General features: G+C 41.7%; 1 long non-coding RNA gene across 1 annotated transcript; it reads left to right on the top strand.

The window, feature by feature from the left end:
* LOC110433789 lies at positions 6,556-6,950 on the top strand. Its single transcript, XR_002451106.1, has 3 exons — positions 6,556-6,619; positions 6,743-6,810; positions 6,893-6,950. It is a non-coding gene; the product is annotated as an uncharacterized LOC110433789 (long non-coding RNA).

Genomic DNA, 11,954 nt, shown 5'->3' with positions numbered 1-11,954 from the left:
ATTTACGATTTATATTAATAAACTACTATGGAATCTACCAGCTCCTATACCCGTATCTGCTGGAGGTTCCACTACATGTCCTATGACGCAACAACGCACAAGAGGATGTATGTCTCCTCAGGCACATAGGTCCTATACTTGCATTTACTAGGTGCTACAACGGTTGTTTATTTCGCGTGTATGCTGCTACTACAGTCGCAGGTGCCTCCAGTGCACTAGACCTTGCTGGCCCTTCTACCTCTACACAGCATAGGAAGCGGCGAGTACATGAACCTTGTGCCGCACATGCTTCTAATGTGCCACACGTCGCTGAAGCCTCCATTTCTAGGCAGCGTAGAAAACGGCGTCTGAACCAACGTCGTTTGGCATCCGCAGGTTGGTTGACCAGTTAGCCTTGGATTTATTCTTGCGGCTATTGTTAGCCTCATGTCTTTTGACACATGCTTCTTCCTTCTTCAACCTTCTCCACAAACGTCATATTATCATGCTTTTATCCCTATAGCAGGACCGCCTCCTCAACAGAGCAGGGATATTAGTTGTGGACAGTTTGATGAGGCCTTTGTAGACTCACTTAAAGGTATATATCAGCCATGCCTGTATCCAATCCTATGCCTTGTTCACAAATTCTGTTTAACATATTGTTCGGCATACGTATCCGTCTTTCTAAGATATCTTTGCCCAACAAAATGCTGCAGCTTCATATCTAGGACGATCTTACTATGGCCCTCCAGGATATGAGTGCTCAAATTGTCACGCCGTCTTTTGGCGCGAAGAAAGAGTCGGTCGTTCGTCACGTTCGGGTAGAGTTGTTTACAACAAATGCTGCAGAGGTGGCAAGGTCATTATCCCTCCATTTGGTCCGCGCCCAGAACCCTTGGCCTCCTTAGCAAGATTTGATGGAGGACCGGTGAGCAGTAGATTTATGAAAAATATCAGACAATACAATTGCCTGTTCAGTTTCACGTCAATGGGAGCCAACATAGACCGTAGCATGAATGACGGTAGAGGACCACCAGTATTCAAGATTTGTGGACAAATTCATCACCGCATTGGATCACTTCTGCCTCCAGATGGTGGAGATCCTAAATTTATTCAGCTCTATGTCTATGACACTACTAATGAGGTACAAAATAGGATCCAGTCTCTCAGCCGCGATGATGGTCGCGACACAGATCTTGATCCTATCACTGTACATTCTTTGATGTCAATGTTGGACAATCATAATCCTTTTGCAAGGCGGTTCAGGATGGCTAGGGACAGGCTTGCTGACCATAGTGAAGAAGAATTTTTTATCAGAATTGTTGGCCCTAGAGATGGAGACCCACCACAGTACAGTTTACCAAGTACAGTTTACCAACTACTGACCATTTAGCAATGCTTGTTGTCAGTGACTTCTCCTGTGATGCATTTGAGCGTGATATCATTATACAGACACGTGCCGGTGACCTCAAACAAATATCAGCCTTACATCCGGCTTTCATGGCCCTTCAATATCCGCTGTTATTTCCTTTTGGTGAGGCCGGTTTCTAGACTGGGGTATTGTACCATGGTGTAGCTCAAACACAAAGGAATTCATATAACAAGGTTACTATGCAGGATTATTTCTGCTACATGTTTCACTACAAAAGAAATCAGCCCAATCCATATCTATGCTATGGTGCCCTCTCTAGCCAGGCGAAGGTTGACGCCCGAGCTTGTGTCGATGAAAATAGGCTATGGTATATAATGAATCACCAAGGCGATATTTAGATGGAAAGTATGTAGGGAATCCGTGATGCTGTTAGTAGGGGCTGCACTGAGGGTGCTGAAATGGGTAAGATGACGGTGTTGCCAGCTTCTTACATAGGCGGCAGAAGATATATGATACAGAACTACCATGATGGGATTGCAATTTGCCGCGAGTATGGGCCTCCTGACTTTTTTGTCACCTTTACATGCAATCCCAAATGGCCTAAAATTGCTGAGGGTCTACTAGAGGCGGGCCAAAAACCAAATGATAGAGCCGATATCATTGTTAGAGTATTTAACATGAAGTTAGAGGAATTGCTTCATGACATCAAAGATGGAACTGTGTTTGGCCCATGTAATGCAGGTGATATAATCTTTTAACTATTATAAGCACGTGCTCACAAAAATTAGATTGTAGTCGTTCCTCCGTCATTGTTTCTGCAATCTTTTCTATGCATATAGCTTCGCTTACAAACATCAACAACTCCTTCAATTTTGCCACAAAATAAAGTATTGTGTGCCTTACTGTTATTATCTCACTTTCTGAATTTGTAGTGCTGCACACCGTCGAGTTCCAAAAATGTGGTCTCCCACATGCACATATCATCCTATGGACCACCATAGATATGTCAGAGCCTACTCCTGCCATGATTGACTCCTTTGTTGTTGCCGAGATTCCTGATCCAAAAAACGATCCATTGGCTTACGCTCTTGTTGCTGAGCACATGATGCATGGCCCATGTGGAAATTACAATCCTGTTTGCCCATGTATGAAGGATAGAAGATGTGCAAAACATTTTCCCAAGTCATATCAGCCTGAGACTTCAGTCAATTCTGATGGCTTTGCAATTTATAAACGTCGCGAAAACACATTGTACATTGAAAAAGGTGGCCACAAGATGGACAACAGGTGGGTAGTACCGTACAACATCAATCTACTGAAGAAGTATCAAGCCCATATAAATGTAGAGTGGTGTAACAAGACAACATTTATTAAGTACCTTTTTAAATATGTTACAAAAGGTGCCGATTGCAGCAAAGCATATCTTGAGAGAGTGAGAAAAGCCGAGGCTACTCCATATGACAGTGACACCGGTACTATAAATGAGATCAAAGAATATCTAGATTGTCGATACATCTGTGAGCAAGATGCCTGTTGGCGGATATTTGGGTATGACATTCATAGGCACTATCCCGTAGTCGAAAGAATGCCCGTGCATCTAGCTAAGAAAACTTCATCACTTTTAGTGCAAGGGCTCGAATGGACAGGCTTGTATCTGAGGAATTTTTGAAAAGAACCATGCTGATTGAATGGTTCACTTGCAATCAGCTGCATCCTGAAGCTAGAAGCCTAACATATCCACAATTTCCTTCTAGATGGAAATGGGATCAGAAAAGTAGATCATGGGAGGAACGACGTCATAGACATGATAAAATTGGTCGTGTACACTATGTGCATCCCTCTGCTGGAGAACGATATTATCTTAGAATGCTCCTGCTTATAGTCAAAGGTGCAACAAGCTATGAACATCTTAGATACCACAATGGCACTCAACATCCTACCTTTAAAGAGGCCTGCAGATCTCGTGGGTGATGATAATGAGTGGTACAATGCTTTTGATGAGGCTGCTGCTTGGGCTACATCACACCAGCTACGGAAACTATTTATAACAATGATTCTTTTCTGCGAGGTTGGAGATGAAAATGCTTTCTTTGAGAAAGTTTGGCGTCTCTTGACTGATGATATTCAATATCAATTTAGAGATATCATACGTGACCCTAATTATAAGATGGGAGACACAGAGGCAAGAAATTTTCTCTTACAAGAACTTAGTTCATTGTTTGGACAAACTGGCCATAACATTCGTGACTTAAACTTGCCCCAACCAACACAGATTCCATATTCCATTTCCACTAACCGCCTCATTGAAGAGCAGCTATCCTATACAGTCAATCCTACGTTTGACATGGCTGATCCAACTGCATCTTTAAATTACGGCCAAACACAGGCTTTCCATGTTGTGGTTAGTAGGGTACTCAGTGATGAGTCAGGGTTCTTCTTTGTCTCCGGCTATGGTGGAACTGGGAAAACTTATCTATGGAACTGCATTGTTTCCTATCTAAGAGGACAACAGAAAATTGTCCTTACTGTTGCGTCCTCTGGTGTTGCCGCCCTCCTATTGCCCGGTGGTCGAACGGCGCATTCTAGATTTAACATTCCTTGTAATCTTGATGATTCATCTGTCTGTGACATAAGAAGAGGAACAATGCTAGCTGAACTGATACGTGAAACTTCTCTTGTGATTTGGGATGAAGCACTAATGACTGACAAAAAGACCTTTGAAGCACTTGATAGAACATTCCGTGACATCCAGGCAGCAACCAATCCAAATGCATCTACCATTCCATTTGGTGGAAAAGTTGTTGTCTTGGGCAGTGATCTACGCCAGATACTACCAGTAGTTGAAGGAGGTACCAGGTCACAGACAGTGAGTTCGGCAATAATTAACTCTAGGCTTTGGTCATATATACATGTACTGACCTTGTCAGAGAACATGCGGCTAACCCGTTCAGTAACCAATCCAATACAGAAAAAGGAACTGGAATAATTTAGCAAATGGGTGCTAGCAATTGGTGAGGGAAACATACCAGCTATAGCCAAAGAAGGTGACAGCAAACCTACATTGATTAAGGTGCCCAATGATTTGCTGCTGATGACTGAAAATGATAAATTGTCCTGCATAGTTAATGCCATATATGGTGACCTACAGGTAAACCGATATAATTGCGCTTATCTTGGTGAGAGGGCTATTTTAACTCCAACAAATGAGTTAGCTGACTTAGTGAATGACCATGTTGTCTCTTTGCTGCCTGGCGATGCTAAAGAATATCTAAGTGCTGATAACATCGCAAAATCGACAGGACCTCATGAAGCCTATGATCTATTGTATCCAGTTGAGTTTTTAAACTCACTCAATGGTAATAACTTCCCTCCACATAGGTTTAACACTTAAAAAAGGGGTGCCTGTCATCCTTCTCCGCAATCTAAACTAGAGTGATGGGCTCTGCAATGGAACAAGACTTCTTATTACCTCATTAGGTGACATGATAATTGAGGCCAAAATTATGACGGGAACTCATTCTGGACAGAGTGTTGTCATACCTCGGATTACTCTATCGTTAAACAGCAACAAGTGGCCATTTATTTTACAGAGAAGGCAGTACCCAATAAAGGTTTGCTATGGCATGACTATAAACAAGAGCCAGGGCCAAACACTAACAGCTGTTGGTGTGTACCTAAAAAGACCTGTTTTCTCACATGGACAGCTTTACGTTGCTGTCTCACGGGTCACATGTAAGCAAGGCCTTAAAATTCTTATTGAAGATAACCAAGGCAACTGTACAAATGAAACTAAAAACATTGTGTACAAAGAGGTGCTAGCCTCTTTGGCATCTACATCATAGTTTCAGCAATTTGCAATGTATATACTTTGTATACATATAGCTGTATGTACCACTATTATGTATGTATTGGTGCCTACCTCACTGATGCAACATAGTAGAGTCCATATATATGTTCATAAATACAGATTATATACATATTACCATTTTCTACCAAGATGTACTGCAACGGTTCAGTAATGTATACACATGCTCTAATTTGGCAACAGGTTTGTACATGGTTTTAAGCACGATGGCCATTGCACTATTGTTGTACACAATTATTCTTACCATCTTTTCGGTTATTTTTCATAGATCAAACCATGCCGGCCACCTACCTTGGAAAACTTCAGAAGGGACCCCACAAGGAAACTATATGTGTTCGTATCATCCAAAAATGGATAGTTAAAGAGATCATGGGTGATGGCCAGCCTCTTTATGTAGGCCTTGTACTGGGAGATGCAAGGGTAATATTCTACCATTTCAGATTACCTTCATTATTAACCAGCATATGTTGCATCCATTTACAACAAATAATCATACCTGTCTAAAATCTGTTACAATATTCTCCATAAAAAACCGTGTGCCTTCAAATTTCAGGGCGACGCCATGTATGCTGAAATTCCACAGGATGCAATACAATCTAAAGAGCACCTTCTTGAAGTTGATGGAATCTATAATATCAGCAAATTCAAAGTTATGAATGCAAAACCAACATACAAGCCATTTGATGCTCAACTTATGATGGAATTCAGTGACTTCACTATTGTGACACCCGCTAGGAACCTGCCAAACACATTTCCGGTTTATATTTATAGCCTAACTCAATTTGAAAGCATTGTTCCAGCTATAGGCCCCATCCAAAAGTTCACAGGTACTTTTCGCAAACCAAACCTTGATAAAACAAAATAGACTTAATGAAAAAGAAACATGAATATATATACATTTATATACATACAGATATGTGTGTGTGTGTGTGTGTGGCCTTAATATTTCCCAAATTCTCGGCAGATGTCATTGGCTATGTTGCCAAATACAGCACCATATTATCAAGAATCCCAAAGGGCAAAGAAAGGACAGCCATACTGAGAGAGGTGTTTATCAGACGAAGGGGCGGATACACAGGTACAATCACATGTTGCATCAATATGTTCATCAATATCTTTGTTGCTTTAAACAACTAGTGATAATGACGTACCATTTCATTCAACGTAACAGACTCCAGCACCTGCTTCGCATACTGATCAAACTCCTACTAAAAACCTCATCACTGAGTAAGTCATATAAACATGACCAAACCTGCACATAATGGATAATGGATGCTCCATTTACTAACCAATAAAAATGATTAATGTTAACACATTTTGTTCTTTGTAAACACATCAGCGCGCCAGCAGTGGAAGCAACAGCCCGCCGAGCTCTATTTCCTGAAACTACTGAGAGTCCCAAGGTACTAAGATACAGATTGCCTTACTACTTTCACCTGCACTCATTTCCAACTGGATGCTCACATTTACGCTTGTCAAAGACTTCCCATCGTAGCCAGCAAATAATTGAACAAAATTCTTTGCAGGCTCCGATGACCACACAGCAGGACGAGGAAGACGCCCCAGAGCCGTTGCTGCACCCTAAAAACAAAAGGTTTCACTGCACACATAATCAAACTAGGCTTTTTAGACACGGCCACACACATCATACGACATGACTCATTTATAAATTACAGGCCAAAGCGAACAACTGTACAAGATTCCCAGGAACAGACCACTCGCGCAACTACCCTATCTGGGACTCCAAATAGGTAAACACACTGCCGTCGCCAGACCTGAACATACTTTGTATTTACATTTAAAAACGTGACAACAATACAACTTCTGTATCATTAGCGTGTATACTCCATGCCTATAGCTATATCTGATTTAGCAAACAAGTTGCCCACTGTACATACAACACTATGTGTCCAATGTTTATGGATTGCATCAATATCCTTATCTAAACAGGCGCTGATCAAGATAGCCATTTCATGGCCAACACTCGCAGACTTGCCGCACACCGACGATCCTACGCATGCATACTCTACTAAATGGCTGGAACTATTACGTAGTACTATTTGTGGCCTTAATAAAGGACGCTTCATGTACACCAAACATATTTCCAGGCCTGTTGTGTGTATAGTTATCAGGCCATGCTGCTTTGTACCCTTAGTTTGTACCCCTAACTGATGCTACTTTCTATCCTTAGTGTGTACCCCTAAATGAACATAGTATATGATGACGTAACAAATCGGTTCCTATGCGTGTTGCCTGTAAATTTTACAGCCTATACTGTCATGCCTCTATGAGTACCTATCTATAAATGTAGACATACGACACCACGGTTATGTAGTATGCCCAACCAAACTTACTCAATTACAACTATCTATAGTTCACACATGTCACCCTCTAGATGTCGTCTCTATTTATCAATTTAATATGTACAAGAACACCCATTAAATAAGCTTGGATAGTCCTTTTTAATACACCTAAAAGACAAGCGCATGGTGTGTCCCCATTACTCTGAAAAAATTGCTCCAAAAATAAAAAAAAATTTTCCCTGCACTTTGAATACGATTCAATAAGGCCCATAACAAAATGTTGGCCCACCACAGGATACAAACTACGAAGACGGCCCAAATCAACTAGCCACCCAAAAAACATCCATGGAACCCTAGGTGCGTCTTTCTTCCTATATCTCTGTCTCTCTCTATCCATCTTTTCCTCTCTCTTGCACTAATTTAGTTTTGAAGTTTTATTACATTATTTTACATAACAAAAAGGCTGCAATTTACAGAGACATTATGCTCTGAATATTTTGTCCGTACATACATTTGCGAAGCTATAATAGTTACGATACAAAAATATTTGACAAACTAACGTAATACATACCCATAGCTGACATGTATTTGAGAATCGTATCATTACATCACAAACCTAAATAATTTTGGCTGTATCTTCCACAGCAGGACTCCAAAATCAATTGCACACTGCCAACAATAATAGACATCTCAGCAGTAACGAAGGTACGACTTCGTATTTCTCAGAATTAGTACCTCACAAAATCATAGTTCCCATCTTCTACTTATTATCATAGTTCAGTACAAATACACGAAAATTAAACAAACGTCCTCCATTCGTGATTTAGAAACATATAGGCAGTACTCTGTTATTGCAAGACCAACAGCTGTAAACAGAAGACAGCCAGGAAAGCTTGCCAAACAAATTGTGCAGGCACTGAGACATCAACTAGGATTCCATATAACTACTTCAGATGTAATGTATATGCCACCGAACTTCATCATATATTTGGGGAATTCATATCTACAAAGGCAAACAATAGCTGCATCACCTCTACAGACAAGAGACTTCAGTGTACAGATAGTGGCATGGTCAAAGGAATATGAATTGGCCCAACTACCTTGGATAACAGGTATAGCAACCGTATGAGATATTGTACTATCATCATACCTTTTGTAGCCTTCTCTTGCAGATGACGTGACCTTCATTTCTTTAGGCCAAACATCTAGTGCAAAAGATGATCAAAAAATCACCATCAACCCCATGAAAATACTTCCAATACCGTCCCAGTCACTGCCACAGCCAGGTAACTAATAAATTACTTCATCTCCTTGACATTTATTACTACAGAGCCTAACCTATCTATAACAAGCACTGAATCTAACCATGAGGTCTCTTTCAGGCAACCAAATTCTCAAGGATAACTATGCCTCTATGCTAGGACTCAACTATGAACTCAGAGCACCAGACTACAGCTACATGGTAATAACAGAGATCCAAGACTTTTACTACCAAAAATTCAAGAAATACAAAATATGCAAGCGTAAAACCATCAAAGCAATGCAAACACTGCGGCAATTTCTGCAACATTTCCATCAACAAGCTACTGCAATCCAATCCACCATTCAAAATCTTGTGCATGGTTCCACGGAGGCCAGATATATACACCTTTGTGACTTTGCTGGTCATCTAAGCCTTGCTGCAACTCATGCTTATTTCAACTATAGCATTATAGGCCAACACATACAGCTAATTGAAGCACAGCCTGAACAATCTATGAACATGCAAGGCTTCCAAAAAATTCCACCATTCCATCAGGTACGACGTCCAGATACAAGAAAATATGGCCTAATCATACCACAGTACTTATCTAAATGAGCTATAACAAAGGTTCAGACTAATTTGCACATCAACAATGCAGATACCAGTGCCGCCATCGTATGTTACCCGCCTCAGAGTAATATATAATGAAGTTACAGAGGCAATCTATGGAACACAGGGCACCATCACAACTGTCCAAACATCAACAGACAGATTTGAAGCTTATGCTACAATACAAAACTGCACACACAAATACAGTGGCCCTCCTCAAAAAAACGCAGCATCAGCTCAGACACTTGCTATCTATTACTCTCTAAAGCAAATGACAAACATCCTTGGATATCAAATAGTGGATCTTAATTATCCAGTATTGTCACAGCTGCTAACTGCTCTGAACAAACTCGCAGTGCACATCAGTTTGCAACAATGCTGTGTATCATATGTCAGAGAAGATATAGAACTAGTATACGAAAGTTTCAACCATCTACTCAATGAGTATAGCATGGCATCGGACGAGATTGAGAACATCAGCTATCTACATGATACTATGCACGAACTTGATAACACCATGACAGGCTACTACAACAGTATTGTCAACTCATCAAACGAATTTGCAGACTCAAAGGTAACCCAAATTGCACCTTCTTAAATGCTGCCACCATGTACAAAAATCATTAGGATATCACATCAATTTGCCTCCTGTTGGTGCAAAAGCTGATCTGCAAACACAAAGGGCTAATACCCGATTCAAACGTTAAGGCGTGCTAGCCGATTTGACCATACTATCGGCAAAGGTGGTAACTCGAACACTTTGGTCCCGACAACAGCGATGCGCCCGGATGTCACGGCCAAGAGGTATTCACGCGGAACTTGAGAACACGCCGAGCTTAAGTCGACGAATTCTTAAGAACTCGTAATGAGAAAGAAAAAGTATGACGAAGTCATCGAAAAAGTAGATGCTGGAATATGAGTAAAAACTTGTGTTTGATTGATTGATAGATGTCCTTATTACAAGGCCCTAGGGTTTATATTTATACCCTGCTCAAAGAGCTACAACCAGACACGACTAGAATTCGAATTCCAAATTTAAACAGAATCCGTGTACAAAACGATCTAAATAACTAAGGAAAAGGTAAAACTGTCCTCACGGGACAAACCAGAACATCCCCACCAGCCAATCGGCAGCTTCCAGACTCTCCCTTCGGAGCATCGGCAGACTTCCTTGCCGTAGCCATCGGCACAGACACATCATCACCTACGGACTTAGTCACGCTCAACAGCCCCTCCATTGGCAACCATCCTGTATCGGCAACTCACCCTACAGATCAAGCAACACCATTTCATCTTGCCGATCCACACTTTACCGATCATGGACACGTGCCCAAAAATGGTGTCAACACATGCCCCCAAATTTCGGAGTATGAAATCATTAATGCTCCGAAATTCTCTACAGTAATGATGCCTTTTTCCGCAATTAATGCTCTTAATCTGGTAACTGACAGCCTTAATCTAAACAACTCCGATCCTATTCTTCCACAGACTCCTCGGAGTCCTCAACTTCCCTAAACGGACATTTCCCCTTTAGTCGCACGTCGGCAATATGACCGTTACAGAGACTTGCCGATGGACGTCCATATCTTATCCTTCCAAACGGCTATCTCCACATCACTCCCCCATCGGCAATATGACCGTTACCAGGCGCTACCGATGGACCAACCAGGAGATCCCGCACAGTAAAATATCTCTGGATAATGACCGCTTCCTGTCAAATCACCTGCACAATCCCTTGATTACCGTGCGAACAGTTACCATATCTACCCGAGCACCCTCGGATTTCACGGATGCGGCAAAGAGATAAGTCAGATTTGCCCTTGCCTGTTTTGTCCTATAAATAGTTCCTTCTCGGGTACTCCTTCTCCATCTCATCATTCCACAACTCCAACTTTACTTTCCCGGCGGCGGCGCTGTTCAAGAACTCCAAGATCTCCGACGAAGTCTTTTTCCACCAACTCCGAAGCCCTCGATCATCCTCCTCGCAACAAGATGGCCGTCAACTTCATCGTCCCTGAGGTCAGTTCTTCACTCCGTCCTTCGTACCTTTTTCGCACCCCTGTTCATCCGCAATCCATTTTACTGAATATTTTCTTTTTCTTTCTTTGTTTCCTTCTTTTTACCTCCAAAACCACTAGGAATTGTCTAACAAAATTGTCATCCCTACCGATCAACCACACCTCCAATGTCTTGGCCCGTTAGGAGATCCAGATCCAACCGACCTCATTAATGCAGAAACTAACATGATTCCCTTTAGAACCGAGAACTTTTCTTTGGATCTGTGGAAGGACACTTTCCGTTCCTGGCCCAGCCCTACTGTGGGATGGACGGATTGGTTTTTGAGGGTCAGCAATTCAAATGAAGTTCAGTGGGGCGAGAGAAAGCTAGACCAATGCATTAGATTGTCCATTGCCGATATGCATAGGAACGAATCTCTGTTGATAGCTGCATCATATTTCTGGTCAGACACCCTCAATGCCTTTGTCTTTGGCCATGGTCCTGCTTCCCCTACACTTGCCGATGTAGCTATGCTCACTGGCCTGGATGTATCCTCTGCCGATAGCACCCATTTCTTTGATACCA

The sequence above is a fragment of the Sorghum bicolor genome, chromosome 3 (assembly GCF_000003195.3).
Source record: "Sorghum bicolor cultivar BTx623 chromosome 3, Sorghum_bicolor_NCBIv3, whole genome shotgun sequence".
Classification (NCBI taxonomy): domain Eukaryota; kingdom Viridiplantae; phylum Streptophyta; class Magnoliopsida; order Poales; family Poaceae; genus Sorghum; species Sorghum bicolor.
Note: the sequence above shows the minus strand (reverse complement) of the source record. Positions and strands in the feature narration are given on the sequence as shown.